Source organism: Nicotiana tomentosiformis, chromosome 7 (genome assembly GCF_000390325.3).
Source record: "Nicotiana tomentosiformis chromosome 7, ASM39032v3, whole genome shotgun sequence".
NCBI lineage: Eukaryota > Viridiplantae > Streptophyta > Magnoliopsida > Solanales > Solanaceae > Nicotiana > Nicotiana tomentosiformis.
Window position 1 is genome coordinate 19,431,602 of NC_090818.1, and position 24,611 is coordinate 19,456,212.

Consider the following 24,611-nt stretch of genomic DNA (forward strand, 5'->3'; position numbering starts at 1 on the left):
AAACATAGGGTCTCCACTCCCTAGTCTCTTTCCCAACATAGTGTCTCCACTCCCTAGTTGATGTTTCCAACATAGGGTCTCCACTCCCTACTTGATTTTATTTTAGACATAGGGTTTCCACTCCCTAGTCGCCACTTCAAACATAGGGTCACCACTCCCTAGTTAATTTTATTTTAGACATAGGGTCTCCACTCCCTAGTTGCCCTTGCCAAAGTAGGGTCTGCACTCCCTAGTTGATTTTATTTTATACATAGGGTCTCCACTTCCTAGTCGCCCTTTCCAGCGTAGGGTCTTCACTCCCTAGTTGATTTTATTTTAGATATAGAGTCTCTACTCCCTAGTCGTTTTTCCAACACAGGGTCTCCACTCCCTAATTGATTTTATTTTAGACATAGAGTCTCCACTCCCTAGTCGTTTTTCCAACATAAGGTCTCCACTCCCTAGTTGATTTTATTTTAGACATAGGATCTCCACTCCCTAGTCGCCTTTTTCAACATAGGGTCTGCACTCCCTAATTGATTTTTATTTTAGACATAGGGTCTCCACTCCCTAGTAATTATTTCAACATAGGGTCTCCACTCCCTAGTTGACGTTATTTTAGACAAAGGGTTTCCATTCCCTAGTCATTTTTTCAATATAGGGTCTCCACTCCCTAGTTGATGATATTTTAGACATAGGGTCTCCACTCCCTAGTCGCTTTTCTAATATAGGGTTCCCACTCCCTAGTTGATTTTATTTAGACATAGGGTGTCCACTCCCTTGTCGCTTTTCCAACTCCACTCCCTAGTTGAAATTATTTTAGATATAGGGTCTCTACTCCCTAGTCTTTTTTCTAACATAGGGTCTTCACTCCCTAGTTGTTTTTATTTTAGACATAGGGTCTCCACTCCCTAGTTGATTTTATTTCAGACATTGGGTCTCCACTCCGTAGTTGATGTTTCCAACATAGGGTCTCCACTCCTTAGTTGATGTTATTTTAGACATAGGTTCTCCACTCCCTAGTTGAATTTATTTTAGATATAGGGTCTCCACTCCCTAGTCGCTTTTCTAACATAGGGTCTTGATAAGTAGGGATTTTTACTATTTATTTGCTCTCTTTTACTTATGTTTTAGCTCAAAAATACTTAAAGGTATTCCTGAGAACTAATAAAATATGTTTTCTTGCAAGAATATTGGGAAACGAGCCAAAGAAATGAAAATCAACTAAGAAGGAGTAAAAAATTGGACAAGAACCAAAATAAGTGTAAGCACGTAATTTTTGACCCGCGCAACTTTTAAAAGTAGCATTTCAAAAATATTTGTTTATTTTCATTTTTAATAGGATTTTAGTCAACTTTTAATTTTAATTTTAAAACATAAGTTTGAAAACACAAAAATAATTTTATAACATTTTTTTAGCTTATTAGTATTTTATAATATTTACAATATTGTTTTTAAAAAAACACCAAAAATATTTTTATTTTAATATATAGTTCACTTTAATAATATATTCTTATTAAGTAAGATTAATTAGTATATTTTGGTAGTATTTTTATTTTTGTTTTTGTTTATTGAGAGAATTAAATTTGGACCAATTAGGAGCTCATTTTTAGATTTTAGTGGCCCAGCAAAACAAATGCCCATTCTTCCCAACCCATTAGCACATTCTCCACTTAAATGCAAGATTAAATCTTCGCCACTCATTATATTTAATTCAATGGCCAATAATTACTCCCCACCACCATATAAAAACCAAATTAACACCCCAAAACCCTAACCTAACTCCTCCATTCTAAAGTAGCTCCACACACACATAGAGAAAAAAAAAGATAAAAAAAAACAGAGAGTGACAAGGAGGACGAGAGAGCAACAGTATGAGCAAAAATCCCTAACGCCGCATAAGTCATCTTCTTTACCAAGATTCCAACACCCAAAAACACATTTAAACACTCCTCTTCTCTCTTGATTTTCCTTTTTTTTTCCATAGCCACATAAGTACTAACTTGAGGTCATGTAAAAGCCAAAACAAAGCTCTGTCACTTTCAGTTTTGCCGGCAACGAGCATCGCCCTCTCACCATAACTGCCGGCAAACCATAGTCCATTTCTTAGCTTCTCGGCAGATCGTTGTTCGTGGTTCCATTTTGGTTGGTTCGTTAGTTTCCATTCAAGGTTTGGTTTGAAGTTGGTCAATGGAGGTTCGAGGTTGCCGACGGGGTTTGCGGTCTAGGTCTCATCACCAGTTTTTCCAGTTTTGCTTCGAATAACCTTTTGAATCTGCTGTATAATTTGGTTAGAAGTTCTGCCATCCATCTAATTTTCAGAAGAATTTCGACTCAACATTGAGGTCCAATTCTTACTCTCCTCTTTGAATGCTTATTGTGTGTTTCTTGTTAATGTTGGATGAAGATGAATGCACTCTGAATGTTTTTTTGCGTTTGATTGTTTTTCCGCAGTTCGGTTCCTCTATTTAGTCCATTATTTTGACTTGTATACTTGTTATTAGTTAATTGATTTCATGGAAATGTGATATGATTGGGGCCTAAGGGGCTAATCTAGCTAACTTGCGTGGGTTGTAATTTTATCATAGTAACGTTTGGGCAGAATTTGTTAAGAAAGATTAGGGCCATGAGTTTGAGTTAAGCAAATTATTGACAGAATCTCTGTTGCCATAAAGTTAATTGGGTTTTGTTAGTTAGAGTTAAAATAAGATTTTTGGCTTAGGATAATGTGTGTTTCTATTTATTCTCATTTCATTAATCGGACCGCTAGCAGCATGTTTAGGCCGACTACACTTGGGTTTCCTTTAGTTTATATTCAGGGGAATGCCCCGTAGATTTTGTATATATTTTTATCTGGGGTATACCTCTAAGTGAATGTAAACGGAGGCTGAGCCTACATCGTGGAGGAAGCATAGTGTAAGATAGTTTAGAACTTTTAGTATATTTTCTTTTAATACTTTCTTTTCTTTCTCTTATTTTTCTTTTATTAGGCGGGGACGACCCCGAGCCTCTTTTGTACTTATTTTCCTTTTTCTGTGTTTTTATCTTGATTTGAATATTTTAAAAGCCAACTTGATTACGTACGCAACCGTACTAGTTACGGGACTCGGGGAATGCCTAACACCTTTTTCCCGAATCAAATGATCCCCCTTACTTAGAATTTCTGGTGCAGTCAATTTTAGAGTCAAATGTGTTTTGAAGGAAAAATATTATTTTAAAAACAGTGACCTGACACACCGAAATCAAATGACAGGTGGCGACTCTAAAAATCCTTCGAAACGCAATCTTTTTGTCACTTTCAAATTAAAAACCCTTTTGAGATTAAAAATATTCTTTATCTTTTAAAGAGGGTTAGTGAGGTAAAAAAAAGGGTGTGACAACAAGGCAAAAGGGACTAAAGTGCGGACCGCACAATACTATGTGCGGCCGCAGACTCTGAAGAGCCACTGTCAGAATTCCTTCACAAAGTGTGGACCGCACAATTATTGTGCGGCCGCAAAAAACAAGGTTCACAGAGATGTGTTTTGGGAACCTGAAGATGTGCGGACCGCACTATTATTATGTGGCCGCAGAATGCAAAAGTGCGGCCGCACGCGTAAATGTGCGGTCCGCAGAAATTTCCCATGTCCAACGCAAGATCAAGAGTGCGGCCGCGCTCAGAAATGTGCCGTCCCCACAATCAGAGGAAGTGCGGCCACACCCCAGATTTATGCGGCCACAGAAGACCACCTTGTCAAGTCAGATTCAAAGTGCAGACCGCACACAGAATTGTGCGGCCGCACAACCTCCGCAGGGGAAATTTTGTCCGATAATTTTAGCTGGGTATAAATATATTATTTTGTCATTTTTAGGTTAAGTTTTGAACACTTGAGAATAGATAGCCATTTTCTTTACTGTTTTGGGTAACTTTGTAATAGTTTATCATTTTAACATTAGATTTTCTTCCCTTAATCATCTATTATGAATTTTATCTTAGTTTCTTCTTTAATTTCTTCATTTTCTATGAGTAGCTAAACCCTTAGCTAGGTTTGTGACCCAACCCTAGTATGGGTATCTTATGGGTGATTGATTTAGGGCATTTTTATGATTGGGTATATGATATTTAGCCTAGTTTTTGCTTGGATTTAATAATTGATGGTCGCAAACATTGATTCATGTCTAATTGACTAAGTCTCTACTTGAGAAAGAGAGACTAAGTCTAGGAAAACTTGGCTAACAAGAAATTGGGTTGAACTCGAGAAATTGATAGCCCCAATTAAAGGGTCGAATCTAGAGTTAGTAAGACCCAACTTGAGCATTTATTACTTATTTTGTGAGATACCCATTTGGACTTGAGAAAGCCAAATTGGGCAAAATCACTCAAACTACCGAGAGGTATAGAGTGAGTAATGACGTGTGATTGCTATATTGTATCCCGACCAATCAAACATGCCCTAAAACTCTCAATCCGGTAGGTAACCAACTAGGCGGAAGTTATAACCCTAGATCATTTATAACCTAAAAACAACAATACCAAAAGCATTGTCCCTTAGCTTTACAATTACAAGCATTAGCATAAAAATTAGAAGTAGAAAAGAAACAACCGAATATGTGGAAGTGCAATATTGGGCACGTCATATACTTAGACTAGGTATATACCTAATCTAACATAAAGTTCTTTGTGGAATCGACCCCGACTCGCGTTGGGTATTTATAATCGCATCGACCGCCTCATAATCCCAATCAGTGGTGTGAGTTTGGGCGACATTTATTTTTGGTGCCATTTTCGGGGGGCTAAAACTGATTTAGCTATATATTTGGTTTTGTGTGTGATTTGTCTTCTTTTCCTTCCGGGTTACTAACCTTTTTGTGAATCGATTGTAGGTACAAAAATAGCTCTCAACTATTATCCTATCAGAAACATGCCTTTAGGGGATTTGGACGTGGAAGATGACCCAGTTGAGGAGGCTCCTCTTAAGCCTCAAGCAAATAGACAAGGCCGACCGCCTCAAGACAACATTCCCGTTCCACCCCCAAATCCACCAAGAGCGGCTCCTCACCGGGTGTTGCCGAATGAAGGGAATGCAAGTGCCATAGTCCCGCCCCGAATTAAGGCGGGCAACTTTCAAATCACAAATGTTATGCTCACACTGCTTGAGCAACGAGGATTCTTCACCGGGGCTCCGAATCAAAATGCGTACAAACACTTGAAAGGATTTGTGAATACTTGCTGGGGGAGTAAACATACCAACGTCTCCGAGGATGCTCTAAGGTTGAGGCTATTTCCCTTCTCTCTACGGGGGAAAGTCTTGTATTTGTTAGAAAGATTGACAAACCATTCTATTGATACATGGGATGAATTGGCGGAACAATGCATTGCCAAGTTCTTTTCTCCCAGGCATATAGCTACTCTTAGAGAAGCGATTCTAGCATTCAAACAAGAATCCAATGAACCTTTGCACGAGATATTGGAGAGGTACAGCACTATGGTGAAAAAGTGTCCGAATAATGACATGACTGAGGCTATGATTCAACAAACCTTCTACAGAGGGATCAATACTACCAATCAATGCGTGGTCAATCAACTTGCCGGTGGAAATTTTATGACAACACCATATGCCAAAGCTTGTGTAATCTTAGATGAAATTGCGGATACTTCATCGGCATGGCAAAGTAGAGCAAATGTTCCTCAAGGTGATCCAAATGTGATTCACCTACACAAAGAATTGCATGATCATGGTCAAGCAATTGCCGAGTTGACCACTATAATGAATCAATTGGTCAAAGCTCAACTTTAACAGGTTCAAGGTCCTAAGCAAGTAAATGCAATGGAAGGTGTCAATATGATGGTGAACAAGCGAAGGCAAAAGGGTCAACAAGTGCAAAACCGTGTGGAACAATTTGTGCAAGATGATACTGGGTTTGACCAAGATGAATCATACAATGAGCAAGAGGAAGAAATGCAATATCTGAATAACTACCAAGGACAAAGAAACGACTCTCAAGGCCCGAATTAACAACAATGGCGATCTCAAGGAAATCAAAGAAATTGGAACAATCAAAACCACTAAGGCAATTGGAGTGGTGGTACCAACAATCAAGGTAATTGGAACAATAAAAATAATCAAGGCAATTAGGGTGGCAACAATCAAGGATATTGGGGAGGCAACAACCAAGGGGGTTAGAACAATAACCAAGGGAATCGGGGGCCGGTCTTTCAAAAATGAGATGGGACAGGACAGATTAAAAATATGTTCAAATAAATGATGGAGAAAAATGCTGACTCCGATGCTCAATTAGCCTCTCACAACACTCCAATCTGCAATTTGGAAGTTCAATTGGGGCAAATCAGGCAAGCTTTAAACACTTGTCCTAAGGAGGCACTACCTATTGATGCCGTGGTAAACCCAAAGGGTGGGAACAGCACGAGACATGCCATGTCCGTAACAACAAGGAGTGGAAGAGGTGGAGATGCAACTACCTCAAATCAAAGAAGAATTGTGGATGATGATGTAGTGATTCAAGAAGATGAGATTCCAAGCAATGTGGTTCAAGTTAATGAAGAAGTGAGAATTGATATTGATGAAAGTGTGGAAGAGACCCAAGAAGAAGTGAACCCGTCTAGGGAACACGTGATTGACATACCGGAACCGATAGTGCCAAAGGCCAAGGCAAAAATGCCAAGGCACCAATGCCAAGTCCTCCTCCTCCATACCCTCAAAGGCTCGCCAAGCAAAATAGTGAGAACCAATACAAGAAATTTATTGACATGATGAAAAGCTTATCCATTAATGTGCCATTGGTTGAGTTGGAACAAATGGCCGGTTATGCAAAGTTCATGAAAGATTTGGTGACAAAGAAAAGATCAATGAATTGTGAGACTATAGAGATGACACATAAAGTGAGTGCTATTGTGCACTCAATGGCTCCAAAATTGGAAAATCCCAATGCTTTCAAAATCCCTTGCACTATTGGGAGCATTGATTTTGCCAAAGCTCTATGTGATCTAGGGGCGAGTATTAACTTGATGCCCTACTCAGTGTTCAAAACTTTGGGAATTGGGCAACCAAGACCCACAACTATGAGGTTACAAATGGCGGATCGTACTATGAAGACACCATTGGGTATTATTGATGATGTGTTGGTTTGTGTTGATAAGTTCATCCTTCCGGCAGACTTTGTGATTCTTGATTGCGAGGTGGACTAAGAGGTGCCTATTATTTTGGGTAGACATTTCCTTTCTATGGGAAAGGCTCTTGTTAATGTGAAAGCCGATGAGCTCACCTTTCGGGTGGGCGATGAAAAGGTGGCTTTCCATGTATGCAAATCTATTAGGCAACCGAATAGTAATGAAGTTTGTTCGTTTGTGGACTTAGTGACCGAGGTGATTGTTTATGATACTAGTGCCATGATGAATGTTGATGATACTTTGGAGGCCATATTGCTCAATCATGATGATGCTGAGAAGGAAGGTTTTGTAGAATGTGTAAATGCATTACAAGGAATGGGGTCGTATACTTATGAACCCCAAAAATTGTCCTTAGATCTTGAGAACCGGAAGACTCCTCCAACAAAGCCCTCAATCGAGGAGCCTCCCACTTTGGAGTTAAAGCCATTGCCTTCACATCTCAGGTATGAGTTTCTTGGCCCATGTTCTACTTTACCTGTTATTCTTTCCTCTTGCTTGACTAACGTGTAGATAGATTCTACTTTGGCGGTGCTTCAAAAGAGGAAGAAAGTTATAGGATGGACACTGGCGGATATTCGGGGTATAAGCCCCGCCTTTTGAATGCACAAGATTATTTTGGAGGAGTATGCCAAACCCTCCATTGAACATCAAAGAATATTAAATGAAGCAATGTAAGAGGTGGTGAAGAAGGAGATCGTAAAATGGTTGGATACCGGGGTTACCCCATTTCCGATAGCTCGTGGACCTCTCCGGTGCAATGTGTCCTAAAGAAAGGGGGCATGACTGTGATAACAAATGACAAGAACTAGTTGATACCCACAAGAACGGTCACCGGGTGGAGAGTTTACATGGACTATAAGAAGCTCAACAAAGTCACTCGGAAATATCATTTTCTGCTTCCATTTCTTGATCAAATAATTGATAGGTTGGCCGGACGAGCTTTTTATCGTTTCCTTGATGGATATTTCGGCTACAATCAATTTCTTATTGCTCCTGAGGACCAAGAGAAGACTACTTTCACTTATCCCTATGGTACTTTCGCATTCTCGCGTATGCCATTTGGGTTATGCAATGCACCGATGACTTTTCAACGGTGTATGATGGTCATCTTCACTGACATGGTGGGGTATTTTCTTGAGGTCTTCATGGATGACTTTTCTGTGGTGGGGAATTCTTTTGATGAGTGCTTGGACAACTTGGACAATGTTTTGCAAGATGTGAGGAAATAAACTTGGTTTTGAAATGGGAGAAATGTCACTTCATGGTCGAGGAAGGCATAGTCCTTGGCCACAAAATTTCAAAGCATGGTATTGAGGTCGACAAGACCAAAATTGAGATGATCTCCAAACTCCCTTCCCCTACATCCGTGAAGGGAGTGAGGAGCTTCTTGGGTCATGCGGGGTTCTATCATCGATTTATTAAGGACTTTTCTAAGGTGGTAAACCCCTTGTGTAAACTTTTGGAAAAGGATGCCAAGTTCCATTTCAACGATGATTGTATGAAGGCATTCGAATTGCTCAAGTTCATGTTGACTACTACTCCTATTATCACCGCACCGAATTGGAGCTTGCCTTTCGAGCTCATGTGTGATGCCAGTAATGTGGTGGTCGGAGCATTTTTGAAGTCATTTGCAGGAATACGTGTCCATTGTAGGTACTGTGATTGAAAAATTGGCCAAGTGTTGAAAAAGTGCAGACCGCACATTTATTGTGCGGACGGAACAATTATGATTGCAACCGCATAGAAGACTCTGCGGCCGCACAATTCTTTGTACGACCGCACAACTGGAGACCCAAAAATGTGAACTCTCTGAAGTTTTGAGTTGAAGAGAATAGGCCAATCTGCAGTCGCACACAAAAATGTGTGAACCACACAAATTTCTGCGGCCGCACTCACTTTTATGCGGACCTCAGAATCTCAGCACAAGTCCAGGTAAAGAGTGCGGATCGCACTCAAAATTGTGCAGTCGCACTCAACTCACTTTGTGACCGACTTGGTCAAACTATAAATAGGGATTTTGAACACTATTCACACTTTACACTCTCTAAACTCTTGATCCCTAAGAAAACGATGTGCATCACAAAATAGTTCACACTTCATAATCAATTCATCAAGTCTAGATTGTCACCTGCATTCCTTCATCACTGGTATGTTTAATCCATGTTAGACTTTTTCTATTTTTCTTAATTTTTGTTCTTGATTAGTTTAGTTATTTTTAGGCCTAACAATGTCAAATTTTCTTCATATGTGCTTAAAACCATGTGGGTAATTTCATGTATGTTCATTGGGGACTGGGTAGACCATTGATCATGTTTATTTGCAAATACCATGTCTCATTTGTGAAAAAATTGCAAGAAACCTAAAGTCACTGCCATGTATTTTCAAATTGTGTGGCCGCACACAAAATTGTGCGATCTGCAGATATGTCAATCAGGGCAAACATGTGCTTGAAAAGTGCGAACCGCACTCAAAATTGTGCGGCCGCAGAAAAACGTGTGCGACCGCACATTGGAACTTCAGAGAACCAGTGTCTCAGCTTGGTATTGTGCGGCCGTAGTCAAAATTATACGGTCTGCACTTTAGCATTTGCGGCCGTACTCAAAATTGTGTGGTCCGCACTTCAGGTTGTGCGACCACACTTTAAAATTGTGCGGTCCGCACATGACAGTATGCTTTCGCACTCAAAATTGTGTGGTCCGCACTGTCTCTTCTGTAAATTGTTGTCCTGCAACTGTACTGCAAATGTTTAACCTGTTTTGAACTCCAACTGACTTATGTGTCTTGTATTGCAGACAATGGTTTGTTCACGAGGTGGATGTGATACATCCAAAGGGAGAGGTGAGCCCTCCCGAGGTAGAGGAAAGGGCACTAACCCACTGGTAGTGCAATCTAAAATAATCACCAAAAAGCCGACCACTAGGAGAGGTAGGGCCACAGAGCCCTCTGAGTCTAGTTCCTATGCCCCATCTAGGAAAGCCTCTGAGGGTCAGTCAATGGAGGTACAACCTGAGTCCCAGTCCCAACCACCAAAACCCACTGGGAGATATCAATTGCGCGACGTACCCTCCACTATAGCAAGTTTTTCTGAGGGTTCCGATGCCGGTAGTGAAGGTTCAGAGCCCTCCTTTACACCTACTCCTATGGCACCAGTGGCAATAGATGGTGATGATGATGATGGTAGAGGAGGTGGCACTCGAGTGGGCGGCCTAGAGAGGTCGAAGAAGAAGGAAGCATGGGAGGATCATTTTGTGAGAGTTTGACAACCTTCACAAGGTTCAGAGAGTTGTGTCCCCAGAGATCGCTCACACTTGAGCGACAGTTTTTAATGAAGGATTTGGATAAATACAATTCAAATGTCCTTCGACAGTTCCGGGATCGAAAGGGGTGGATGGGGTTATCCCAAAGTGTCATCGATGCAAATGAGCACTTGGTGCGGGAGTTTTATGCCAATGTGGCACATATCAAGAAGGGTACCAAAGTGACCAAAGTGAGAAATTTGAAAGTGAGATGCGACCCAATCACTCTGAACACTTACCTGGGACTCGAAGAGGTAGAGGCAATCCAGTACTTAAAGAAGCTTGTTATGGGTGATGCAGCTCGCCCTTGGCTAGCAGAGTTGTTGGCAGCACCAAGACCACCACCACCATGGATCATAGCAGGGATTCATATCCTCCGGGCCTCCCTAAAGTTTGAAGCAAAAGGGTGGCAGACCTTTGTCTGCAGCCGTATCGACCCGAGCAGAAATGAGAACAATCTTCCTCTTCCCCGAGCAGTTTTGGTGGCTTCAATTATGGTCGGGTACCCAATCAATATGGGTGCCATCATGTCGACCAACATGGCAATAGTTGTCCGAAATGGTGAAAGCTCCTACCCATATCCCAACACCCTCATAGAATATTTCAACGATGCAAAGGTGGAGCCAAGGACATTTGATATGAAAGTGAGGGCCAAGAAGCACTTCTCATGGTACCACCTACAGGGTGCAGACAACCCAAATTTCAAGGCTAAGGCCACTACCACCGTTGGTCAGTCTGATGAGCCATCGGTGGTGGGTACAAAGTCTACTGTTGAACCATCTACAACTCCCATACCTCTTACGGTAGACGGGCCTTCCACCGGGATAGATGACATGCCACCATCTTCATTTTCTAGACCATCAGCCTCAGTACCAGTGCCAACTTCATCCACTTATCCACTCACTGCACTCCGTGTCTCCCGGATATTGGCGAGTCTCAACAACTCGATGTAGACAGCTACTTCTAAGTTGTCTGACATATCCAGCACTGTTGCAGCACAATCTTCTACCCCAGCAACACCATATGTCCCTCCGTCAGTGGAGGAAATATTGAAGAATATTCTGGAGAACCAGAAGATCATTATAGATACACTGGCGGCTCATGGGGGAGCTATTGGGGAGTTGGGCAAGCAGGCAAAGAAGATGAGGAAATCCCAGGCTTCAAAGAAATCAGTGGAGAGATTGAGGAAGGAGGTGACGAAGATCGAAGTCGCGGGTGATTTGCCATTTGACCTACTAATGGAGACAGATCCATTAGTACCAGCAGACCCAGCAGCACCATCAGCAGAGGCACCAGCTGGCCAGTCTGACGAGCCAGATCTTGCTGCCCACACTGCTGAGGAGATGCTTCAGATGCTTGCCAACCCTGTTGTTCCCCAGCCATATGATGAGATACAGTTGGAGGAGCCCGAGGGTGGTGATGCTGGCGGTCACCCTGAGACCACATTAGGGGCTTTCTCTACTCTCTACCCTTCCTTATTTTGATTTTGCTAAGCATTGAGGACAATGCTTGTTCTTATTCAGGGGGGTGGTCTATTTTGGTTTGATTTGATGACATTTGATGACATTGGCCTGTAATAACTTTAATACTCTTTTTATTTAATCTTTATTTTCTCCCTCATTATGTATATATTCATCCCTCTTGTACATATTCTATTTCTCTTGGTAGGTATATTCATTTGCCTTACTTTCAGTAGTTTATTTCATAACTTCTTCATTTTGTTTTCTTAATAGTATAGCTTCTTAGTTACTTTAATAGCTTCTTTTTGATTTGTTAGCTTCTTTTTACGCTTAAGTAAACAATAAGCCTTTGGTTTTCTTTATGTCACGGTTCTTTCCAAAGGTGGGTTTTGTGTGAATCGGGTGGCTCTTCCCTATGATGGATGGCGTGACAACTTTCTTAAAGGATCGAGTCTGTTCTTGATGTTCAGGTACAAACAGTAGTATTAATGAATAAATAAGGGTCAAACATGCTTCACTTGGTACCAACACACTTAACTACATGCTTATGGTTAAAAATAAGTTTTTGGAAAGAAATGGCTCTAGTTAGTGACCTTGTGAATCTTGTGTTGACTTAGGCAATTATCGGGTGGTTTAGTTGAACCATTAGCGATTTTCAATCCTGAAAGCGATTGTTGTGGGCCCTCGACTCTCTTCTCTTTAACAATCTGGTTGTGTGAGAAGTGAGGTATTTTGTTACAAGTCCAAGTACCCGTGCGAATGGTCTAGAACTTACCTCGAATATGTTTCTAGGTAAAATTCTAAGTTAGCTTGGCTTGAGAAGTGATTGTAGGCTCTCCTTGACCCATTTTGAAACCTTCCATGGCCTACCAATGATATCATCCTTAGTCAACCTTTTTAAGCCTAAAGTCTCTTTTATTCGATAACTATGTTACAAGCCTTTACACATTTTGTAGTGACCCTCTCTTGGAACCTAAGCTTTTCTTTAGCACTCATGAGAAACAAATGGCGAAAACATAAGTTTGGGGGGAGAGACGGGAGACGAGGATTTTAAATATGGTATCAAGGCACAAAAAAAGAAAAGAAATGAAGAAGAAGAAAGGCAAAGAAAAAGAAAGGAAGAACAAAAGAAAAACAAAAAAAGAAAGTGAATAATATGAAAGGGTTGAAAAGATTCAAAAGAAAGCAGAAGTGCAAAGCATGGAGAAAACAAAGAAGGAGAATATGAATATCATGACCAAGAAAGAGTGATGCCAAGTCTCTCTAGTTCGCCTAAGGAAAACGAAAATGACTCAAAAAGTCGGCAAAATATGAGCCACAAAGAGAAAATGGAGTGCTAAACGAAAAATGAACAAATTCCATTCCAATATTTCCCCCCTTAGTCCAAAAGCCTTCATTACATGCCAAAAGAGCCCTACGCGATTTCAGGCCAGGTAAACTTACATTAGTGGTGATCTACATGAGGGGCAAGCATATGGTACTTAGAGTCGGGCTTGTGACATTCTTTTGAGAGTGATGAGTGAACCTTTCTCGATTTATTGCATTGAGTGCTATATTCTTAAGTGAGATGAGCTTCCAAAGAGTATAGGGGGAGGAGTTTGGGATCCACAATGACTTATATGAAAGTGCGAACTTCCTTGAGGAATTAAGTCAACTTTTGATGCTCAAGCGTCACATTAGAGCTATTTGTGCTTTAACATTCAAATCATAGGCTTGTTAATAATTCATGAGTGTGTGGGTAATTGTTGGTCCCAATTAATGTGTGTTTGATTCAACTTAGGCCAGCTGAAATAGTCCTTTTCTAGTGGAGGTGGGAATTGGCTTAATTGCTTGAGGACAAGCAAAAGCTTAAGTTTGGGGGAGTTGATAAGTAGGGATTTTGACTGCTTATTTGCTCTCTTTTACTTACGATTTAGCTCAAAAATGCTTTAAGGTATTCCCGAGAACTAATGAAATGTGATTTTTACAGGAATATTGGGAAACGAGCTAAAGAAATGAAAATCAACTAAGAAGGAGTAAAAATTGGACAAGAACCAAAACAACAAAAGAGACCAAAGTGCGGACCGCACAATACTGTGTGCGGCCGCAGACTCTAAAGAGCCACTGTCTGAATTCCTTTACAAAGTGCGGACCGCACAATTATTGTGCGCCCGTAGAGGACAAGGTTCAGAGAGATGTGTTTTAGGGACTTGAAGATGTGCAGACCACACTATTATTTTGCGGCCGTAGAATGCAAAAGTGCAGCCGCACTTATAAATGTGCGGTCCGCAGAAATTTCCCATGTCCAACCCAAGATCAAGAGTGCGGCCGAACTCAGAAATGTGCGACCCGCACAATTAGAGAAAGTGCGGCCGCACCCCATATTTATGCGGCTGCAGAAGACCACCCTGTCAAGTCAGCTTCAAAGTGCAGACCGCGCACAGAATTGTGCGGCCGCATAACCTCCGTAGGGGTAATTTTGTCCGATAATTTTATCTAGGTATAAATAGATCTGTTTGTCATTTTTAGGTTAAGTTTTGAACATCTGAGAATAGAATTCCGTTTTTCTTTACTGTTTTGGGTAACTTTGTAATAGTTTATCATTTTAACATTAGATTTTCTTCCCTTAATCATCTATTATGAGTTTTATCCTAGTTTCTTCTTTAATTCTTCCATTTCCTATTAGTAGATAAATCCTTAGCTAGGGTTGTGACCCAACCCTAGTATGGGTATCTAATGGGTGATTGATTTAGGGCATTTTTATGATTGGGTATATGATATTTAGCCTAGTTCTTGCTTGAATTTAAGAATTGATGGTTGCAAACATTGATTCATGCCTAATTGACTAAGACTTTACTTGAGAAAGAGAGATTAAGTCTTAGAAAACTTGGCTAACAAGAAATTGGGGTGAACTCGAAAAATTGATAGCCCCAATTAAATGGTCGAATCTAGAGATAGTAAGACCCGACTTGAACATCTATCACTTGTTTCGTGAGATACCCATTTGGACTTGAGAAAGCCAAATTGGGCAAAATCACTCAAATTACCGTGAGATGTATAAAGTGAGTAATCGCTTGCGATTTCTATATTGTATCCTGACCAACCAAATATGCCCTAAAGCTCTCAATCCAGTAGTTAACCAACTAGGCGGAAGTTACAAACCTAGATCTTTTATAACCTGAAAAATAACACTACCAAAAACATTGTCCCTTAGCTTTACAATTACAAGCATTAGCATAAAAATTAGAAGTAGAAAAGAAACAACCGAATATATGGAAGTCCAATCTTTGGCACGTCATATACTTAGACTAGATATATACCTAATCCAATATAAAGCTCTCTGTGGAATCGACCCCGACTCGTGTTGGGTATTTATAATTGCATCGACCGCCTCACAATCCTAATCAGTGGTGTGAGTTTGGGCGACATCAGGTCTCCACTCCCTAGTTGATTTTATTTTAGACATAGGGTCTCCACTCTCTAGTCTCTTTTCTAACATAGGGTCTCCACTCCCTAGTTGATGATATTTTAGACATAGGGTCTCCACTCCCTAGTCTCTTTTCCAATAGAGGGCCTCCACTCCCTTGTTGAATTTATTTTAGATATAAGTTCTCCACTACCTAGTCTCTTTTCCAACATAGGGTCTTCACTCCCTAGTTGATTTAATTTTTAGACAATCGGTCTCCGCTCCCTAGTCTCTTTTCCAACTTAGGGTCTCCACTCCCTAGTTGAAGTTATTTTGGACATAGAGTCTCCACTCCCTAGTCTTTTTTCCAACATATGGTCTCCACTCCCTAGTTGAGGTTATTTTAGACATAAGGTCTCCACTCCCTCATCTCTTTTCCAATATAGGGTCTTCACTCCCTAGTTGATGTTATTTTGGACATAGGGTCTCCGCTCCCTAGTCTCTTTTCCAACATAGGGTCTCCACTCCCTAGTTGATGTTATTTTAGACATAGGGTCTCCACTCCCTAGTCTCTTTTTCAGCATAGGGTCTCCACTCTCTAGTTGATGTTATTTTAGACAGAGGGTCTCCACTCCCTAGTCTCTTTCCAGAATAGGGTTTCCACTCCCTAGTTGATTTTATTTTAGACATAGTGTCTCCACTCCGTAGTCGCCTTTTCCACCATAGGGTCTCCACTCCCTAGTTGATTTTTATTTTTTAGACATAGGGTCTCCACTCCCTTATCGCTTTTCCAACATAGGGTATCCACTCCCTAGTTGATTTTATTTTAGACATAGGGTCTCCACTCCCTAGTCGCCTTTTTAGACACGGGGTCTCCACTCCCTAGTCTCTTTTCCAACATAGGGTCTCACTCCCTAATTGATTTTATTTTAGACATAGGGTCTCCACTCCCTAGTCGTCTTTTCCAACATAGGGTCTACACTCCCTAGTTGATTTTATTTTAGACAAAGGGTCTCCACTCCTTAGTCTCTTTTCCAACATAGGGTCTCTACTCCCTAGTTGATTTTAATTTAGACATAGGGTTTCCATTCCCTAGTCTCTTTTCCAACATAGGGTCTCCACTTCCTAGTTGATTTGATCTTAAATACAGGGTACACCACTCCCTGATATCATTGCCAATATAGGGTATACCATTCCCTGGTCACATTTTTCGAACATAAGGTACACCAATCCTTAGTTGAGACATTCTTTTGACAATAAAGGAACACCATCCAATAAAAACATCAACATGATCTTTTCGGAGTACACCACTCCCGACCTTTTATTGCTTTCAATAAAGAAGTAGTTTATAATTTTGTTACAATAACTCACAAAACTTTTCTAGTGTAAACTGGAGCAAAATAATTTTGTTCGATTGTTTGTTTTGGTGTCTGAGTAGGTTTTACCTTGAGGCACAGGGTTCGAGATGACCAAAAGAAGAAGTCTCAATTCATAATAAAAGAAAAGAAAAAATAAGTGAATCCAAAATGCAAAAAATAGTTGAAAAGATGTGGAATGCTCAAGACATGACTGAAGCCACAAGCATTGGAGTCCCGTTTTGATTAGAAGAAGCTATAGAACAATGAACTAGCACCTACAGCTAGCGAGCATCAAGGTTTAGATTAGAGTCTGCATGAAGAACCAGTCAAGAGTCAAGATCAAGTTTCAGAAGACTCATAGATAGGAATCTTGTAACTCATAACTGATAGGCTTGTTTAGTTTATTTTTTATTTTGATATAATAGCAGGACCGCAGACCGGAGCCTCGACGGAACCTTACTCGAATCCTCAACTCATCATTCCACCATTCTCCTTGAACTACACGCGACCTGATTCCCCTATAACCCGAGATGTGTAGGCTGTCCAAAACCAGGACTCGGTTGTACCCTATCTTTTATTTCTTTTCCTTTTGAATAACGGTTTGGTCAAAAATTAGTCACATGGCTCACCTAGTCTTTGCCTGGAAACTCTTCATGTTTCCAAGCAAAGAAGGGCAACTGTGAGCACCTAATTTTTGACTATACTAGAATGTTTATCACCTTCTAATGTGTAAATATTTTTAGAAATTTAATATATATGTTTTAGCTTTGTTATATTTTTTTATATAGGGTAAAAATTAAAAATAATTTAAAAGGTCAATTATTACTATTACTATTATTTTTATTTTTATCTTTATTTTAAAATAAAATAAATTAAAAAATCAATTTTTTAAAAAATTTTCGGATGGGAATAAGGAAATAGGAAAAGTAGAAGTATGAAATTAAAAAATAAAAGTAATAGTAGGTGAAAATTATTTAATAAAAAGGTAAAAGAAAGTGGAAAATTTAAAAAATAAAAGTAAAATAATTTTAAAAAATGAAAAGTAAAAGAAAGTTGGAATTAAAAAATAAAAGTAAAGGTAGGTGAATTTTTTATTTTAAAAAAAGTAAAAGAAAGTGAAAATTAAAAAACAAAAAGTAAAAAAAAAAGTTGAATTAAATATAATAAAAGTAAAAAGTGGGAAATTAAAAAATAAAAGTAAAGGACAATGGAGAATTTATTTAGTTTTTTTAAAAAGAAAAATGGGAAGTGGGAATTGATTTTTAATTAAAAATAATAATTAAATAATTAAATAATTAAAAAACAATTGAAAAATTCCGAATATTTTTCTATAAATAGAAGAGAAATGTGAGGAAAGGAAGGGGATAAAAAAATAGGGGAGGAGTTGAGAGAAATGTTTTTGCTTTTTCTACGCTAAGGAAATTTCTATTCGTGTCATTCTTTCTTCGTGTTTCTTTCGAAATCACCAGCACCTTCACCACCCCAAAACCACCCTGAAAACCATAAAAATCTAGCCGAGTCCCAACCTCGCCCTCCGATTTGCGTGAGGTTTAAAAGGTCCTGTTGAGGTCCATTTTCAGCGAGGTTCTCGTTCATCTGAATCCGATTTCGTCGAGGCTGTTCGAACTCTGTTCGATGTCATGTTCTCCTTCGAGTTGTAGCCGACACTTTTCTTCTCTAATTCAAACTTGGAGATTTTTTAATCAATATATTGAAGAAAGTTTTTCACCTCAAAGGTCCGTTTCTTTTCCAATTCAGTAATGTTTATTGCCATGCTCTGGTCATATCTCTTTGAATTGTAATTTTTTGTTGACTTTATTTGGCATAAATTTTTATCATAATATTCCGTGTTTAGTTGTTTTCTATGATTAGTTGGTGTTTTAATTTTCATTATCAGTTGGTTTGATTGTTGAGCATTTTGGGGTTAAAGGTATATTTATTTTTGATTTATATGAATCTAAAGTCATGTGTAGTAATAGGAAGACACATATTCTCTGTTTAAATTTGAGATAGAATAATTTGTACATGTTAAAGCAAAGATGTCTTGGTCAGCACATTTTGTATAGTTGGTCATGAGTGTTAATTAGATTTAAAGGGAGTTGGGTTTGTTTAATGAAGTATGTACTACTAAAAAGGCTAATGGGCAATGGACTAATAGAGTAGCTTGGTGAACTAGTAAATGGGCCTACTTTTTAGATGGTTTTAAAGGGCCAATTGTATATGATCAATTTTAATTTATCTGGGACAAAATAATTTCTGTCAGGCCTAAATTAGTAAGAGCAAAAGCTGACCTATTTTTCACAATTGATTTCCATAGCTCTTGGTCTTACAATGATCTCAAACTCGTAAGGAAAAATAAATTATGAACACGTGCTAGTTTCTTTAGGCACGATTAATAAATCATCATGACTATGGGTACGTTTCCCGTGGCATAGTCATGATACGCAAATCCCAACTCAAGTGTATGTTTTACGCGACTTGACCACAACTTTAAATAATTAAAATAAATATGTTATAAATTGCGGGTGCGTTTCACGTGGCACGATTTCCAATATATACAAAAAATGAGTGCGTGACATCGCGACTTGTTCAAATAAATTTCATAAAAATTAAAAGTGGTAAAAGACAAAATGCACAATATGTTTAAAACATGTAATAAATCAGATATTTAAGTCAGGGATTAATTGTTGAGCGACCGTGCTAAAATCACAGAACTCGGGAGTGCCTCACACCTTCTCTCAGGTTAACAGAATTTCTTACCCGGTCTTCTGTGTTCGCGGACCACAAATAGAGTCAAATTTCCTCGATTTGGGATTTTAAAATAAACCGGTGACTTGGGACACCATAATAATTATCTCAAGTGGTGACTCTAAATTAAATAAATAAACTAATTTCGAACAATGTTACTTTAATTGGAAAAACTCCTTTATCCCTCGAAAAAAGGAGGTGTGACATGGATTAGACCCAATAAATTTTATATGTCTACAGACGCCCCTATTTCAAGGCTTGTCGAGATGTAGGCTTGCCTAAATGAATGGCGAGACTTGAAGTACCGGTGATGACGACAATAGTTCCCCCATCATTTTGTAATATACCGCATTGACAATTGTTTACATGTTCTATTTTTGAAGAGTGACTTGACGTCATCAATGATTGGAATTGGCAATTCTTTTACTTCATTTAAAGTGAGCCAAAAACGACCCCTAATAGCAAGCTTGACTCTTGTAGCTTAATTCCTCTTCTCCGGTGAGAAAACAAATTTGGTGGCCCTTCTTATGTAGTATCAATTTAATTAAATAATAACTAAGTTCATATTGAACTAAGTCAAACCCATCCACCCAGGACAAATTAAAATTTAAACTGTTACATTTACGAGAAATCTTTGATTTATTCACTTGAATTCTGGTTCAAAAGATATGCTTTACTTTGATGCGCTTGGAACATTTACTCAAAGAAAACTCTCACAACTTAGTGATCTTTCAATTTAGCTGCTACAATAATATATTTTTCTTACGTGTTGTTTCCTCCTATGAATTGGAAAAACTCCAAATCAGCCAGCCTTATGTAACTTTTCTATGTCAAACATAGATTTTTTAAAAAAAAAGACATTTCCCACTTTCTCGTAAAAATACTTGGGCCAACAATAATTTTCCTTTTCTACTTTGGTTTTCTAGTCATGGGCTGCTTTCCATCATCGACCCATGACCCCTTGGAGCTTCCAAAACTCAATCCATTTGATCTTCCAAAAATTAGACTCTTAGAGGCAAGACATATTCAAAAATTGAGGTTAAATTCACTTTGTATTGTCCGATGTGAACTTCTTAAACTTGGTTCCAAGTTCTGTCGCGTTCGATATTTCAGCTTTGCGCGTCTTCACCAAAACAATTATACTTTTGTATAGGAGCATCGAAATCACGAGCGGTTTGTGGCTACGGAAAATAGACTTGGAGTACTGCAACATATCAAAAATTTGGTAAACAGCTCGTAGTTCGTATGCTCCAGCCCTTTTGATCCAGACGCAACCAATCTTTGATCAAACAAGCGCCGAAATCGCGAGGATTGTTCGGGCAGCATACTTCTTTTTTTTTCTTTTTTTTGTTGTTGCAGGCTTGGAGAATATATACATGGAGATTTCTCCATTCTGCATCATGAGAAGAAGTGGATGATCACCACTCCTTTTTTTAAGTGGAGAGGTTCATGAGGCGTACGATCCATCGAGATTTGACGGAAAAGTGCACGTCACAATGCTCACCATCCGCATTGAAGCGTCGTGCCATTGACACCGGTTCTTGTTGCTGAATTAAAGCTCCATGCCGTTGTCTTTATTACTTGCGCATGGCTAGTGAAACTTCTGGTTTCTGATACTCAACGACCTAACTCATGGTCGAGGTTAGAGATTATTGAGGACTTCCCTTTCCATGCTGATTAGTTTTAATTAAACTTTTTGTTACTCATGCTAACCTTTTTTTTTCTTCTTTTCTTTTCTTAGAATGTGGGGCTGTGGAGAAGTATTCATGAAGTAGCAGAACCACTAAACAAAATCAGATATAGCCCATGAAGTATTGGTTTCTGAACTGAGCTTTGCACCGTCTACACCAATCAATCATGTGAAATCAAAAGTTGCATGTCGTCTCCATCGATATTGTGAAATTGAAGTATCGTGTTGCTGAAACGTCGTACTATTGACATCGAGGACTCCCAAATTATTTTCTTTTGCAGGATTTTGAGAAAGTTCTGGAGATCTTGATGTCCCTAGGATGATGCATTGCGAGCGAACCACTCGTCTCTTTATTGCGGTTGGCGAGAGAGACACATGAAGTGTCCTTTCAACATCGGCGACGAAATCCCTACTCTTGGAGGCTCGGAGAGACCCTATATCATCATTACCAAGCGCAATATGTACCATATCACATCGTTGTAGGCTGGCGAGGAAAACAACTGGAGTAGGACTTTCTAACTTTGGCAAGCAAACACATGCCGCATCTCTACTGTTATGACTTCATAGCATTTCATTCTCTCATTGAAAAAATTGTATCTTGATCGAGGAGTGTCTAAACTGCAATCCACTTGATTCTACAAAATCAAAACTTGCACCATAGCGTCATATCCAAAACTTAGGGCCAAATGTCATCAGGACAGGTCGGAATGTACTTTCGAAGGTGATGCACAAGTCTGTCATTTCGACTTCACAACATTGCATGTTGTCATCGAAGTACATATCCCAAATTGGGAACATCCAAATAGTGAGCCGTCTATTCCATCGGAAAGACAATTTTGGGATCTGCAACCCCTGAAAATATTGTGGCAAAACTTCTTTTATATTGGCCGCAATATTATTTTGAAGTCGCTCTTGATGTCTATCTTCTTGCTTTTCTGCTTTGTGTATTCTCATCGAAAAATTCATATCTCGAGCTTCGGGTGTCGGAATTTCGATCCATCTGTACTGTTGGAAAGAAAACTCCAAAACTCACAATATCTATAAATATCACTGCCGCACAATTTCTGTAAATAACATTCTCCGCCATAATATTTAAAGTTGCTACAGACATCTGCCGCACTTGATTTCCAGATTTGCGCACTCTAGATAAAGAAAGTCATGTCTTAGGCTAGGAACATTGAAATCACAAGCCGTTTACACCAATATAAAGAAGACTCGAAGATAAAAAAAAAATCATCAAAATATCACAGAGGTATTCCTTCCAGATTGGCCGCAGCAATTTCTTGAAATTGATTTAGACGTATGCCTTGTTGCTTTACAGCTTTACAGCTTTGCGCGCTCCAGGCGAAAACTTCATATCTTGAGCTAGGAATCTCTAAATTGTGATCCGTTTACGCCGTTAGAAAGTAAACGCATATAGCTGCATCACATATGAATTTCATGGCAGAAATCCTTTTGGGATGGAAACAGAAAATTCTCAAATTCAACCTAGCTGCAGTAAACTTTCAGATTCGTGTAGTTCCGGCGACAAAAAAATCGTATCTTGAGCTAGGCGCCTTCATATCTCAAACGGTTTGTATTGTTGGAAAATAGACACCCAAATCTATAACATAAAAAATGTTAGGGGCATAACATCTTCTAGATGGACTGCGGTAGTTTTTCAAAGTTGATCCCGTCGTCGGTTGAGCTCGCTTTCCATCTCTATGCTTTCTGAGTTGTCCTGAGAATGTTAATTTTTTTTTATTCTTGAAATTGACTTTGACTATCATGTAGCACAAATCTTATCTCTTCATTTTCTTTTGCAGACTCGCAAAGAAACTCAACGGGTCAAGATATCATACTGAGGTGTCATACAAGATGTGGAGCCACCCCTTCACCAACTATTGCATTTGATTTGTTGATAGTCTTGAAGTTCATCAACGGCGGTGTTGATAACCAATATTTTTCTCATATATTTTCAATAAGTATAAATACTTTTAAAATATTATTTTGCATCATTATCTAATTTACAAGATTTATGCAAGCATTTTCCATAATGTTTTATAATTTTAAAACCTCGAAATCATTTTTTTCTTGCATTCAAATTGTTCAAATATTTATTAATTATCCTTTAAAATATTTTGTGATGACTCAATCATCCAATTTATTATTTTTCACCCATATATATGTTTCATAATATTTTTACTTCATTTTATATAATTATTTTAAAGATATTTATATAATTTTTCAATAATAGCCTATATTCTATGCATAATTACTTTTTATTATATTATTTTTGCTAAATAGAATTGTTTTATATTTTTATAATGTCAAGCTAACATTCTAAATCATTTTTACTGCATAAGTGATGTATATTATTTATTAATCTCTTTTATGAATTATTTTAAAAATAATTTCGCATATTTAATTTATAGCCCAATACAAGGCTATTTCCGAACCAAAATCAGGCCCAAACCTATGGCCCACTCCACTTCACTCTTCAGGAGCCAAACCAAACGACCCCTTTAAAAATCTGGTCGCGACCCGTTGCATTTAACCCGCCCCATCTCCTTATATCCCCAAGCCCAAACCCTAAAGACCTATTCCCAATTTACGTCGCCCCTAAATCCTCTCTACTCTCTCTTCTTCTCTGAAAAAACCCTAGCCGCCTCCCCCCTTAATCCCTCTCCTAATCCCACTGATAATGGGATTCAACCATTATTTCTTACCATGTTTGGAACCTTTTGGTACTGGTTATCTGTTTGTGGTGTTACTTAGGTGCTTGCCTAAGTTTGGCAAGCAAGATCTCTCGAGATTGAACCAAAGTGGTTTGAATCTATGATTTTGAGCATTATTCCGTCTATATACACTTAATACCATACCATGTGAGTCCAATTTCATTTGAATTTCTGTGATTTACACTTTCCCTAAAAAAAACTAGGGTTTACCGGATTTCTCTCCTAAATTGATTTCGAACTGATTTTTCATGCCTTCTTTCCTTATTCTATGTTTGATTTATTTTGTTTCCTTGTTTGTTCATTTAATTTTTACTGCTATATAAACCCCTCCCCATTCCCCTTTTAGGACAGACTGGAATCGATATATTTTCACTAAAACATTGAGGCTTTGTTATGCTATTCTCTAGTTCTGTATTTTGCTTTTGGCCGGCTGAAAGCCAAGGCCACTAAGACTCTGTTATTCAAACTTCTCTTGGTGCGAGCATTGCCCGGAGTTCTTTCGAAGCTCATGGGAACTTTGACACATTGAGATTCTGGGTTCTTGTGGGATTTTTGTTCTTTATTGTTATTCGTTTAACCGGTAAGTTACTGGACTTCTGCAATTTCATTCTTATGTGTCTGTGATTCGCATACGTTCTCACTTCTAAAATTCATAGCTTAATATGTTTCTGGACTGCCCTTGTGTGCAATTCTGCTAGCTTTACCTCAGTTTTAGGTCTCTTTAGCATTTAATTTCACATAATGTCGCTACTCTGAAACATGTTTTTGCCTAATTTGAGCAATTTAGATTCTCTTAAATCCATTTAGCCA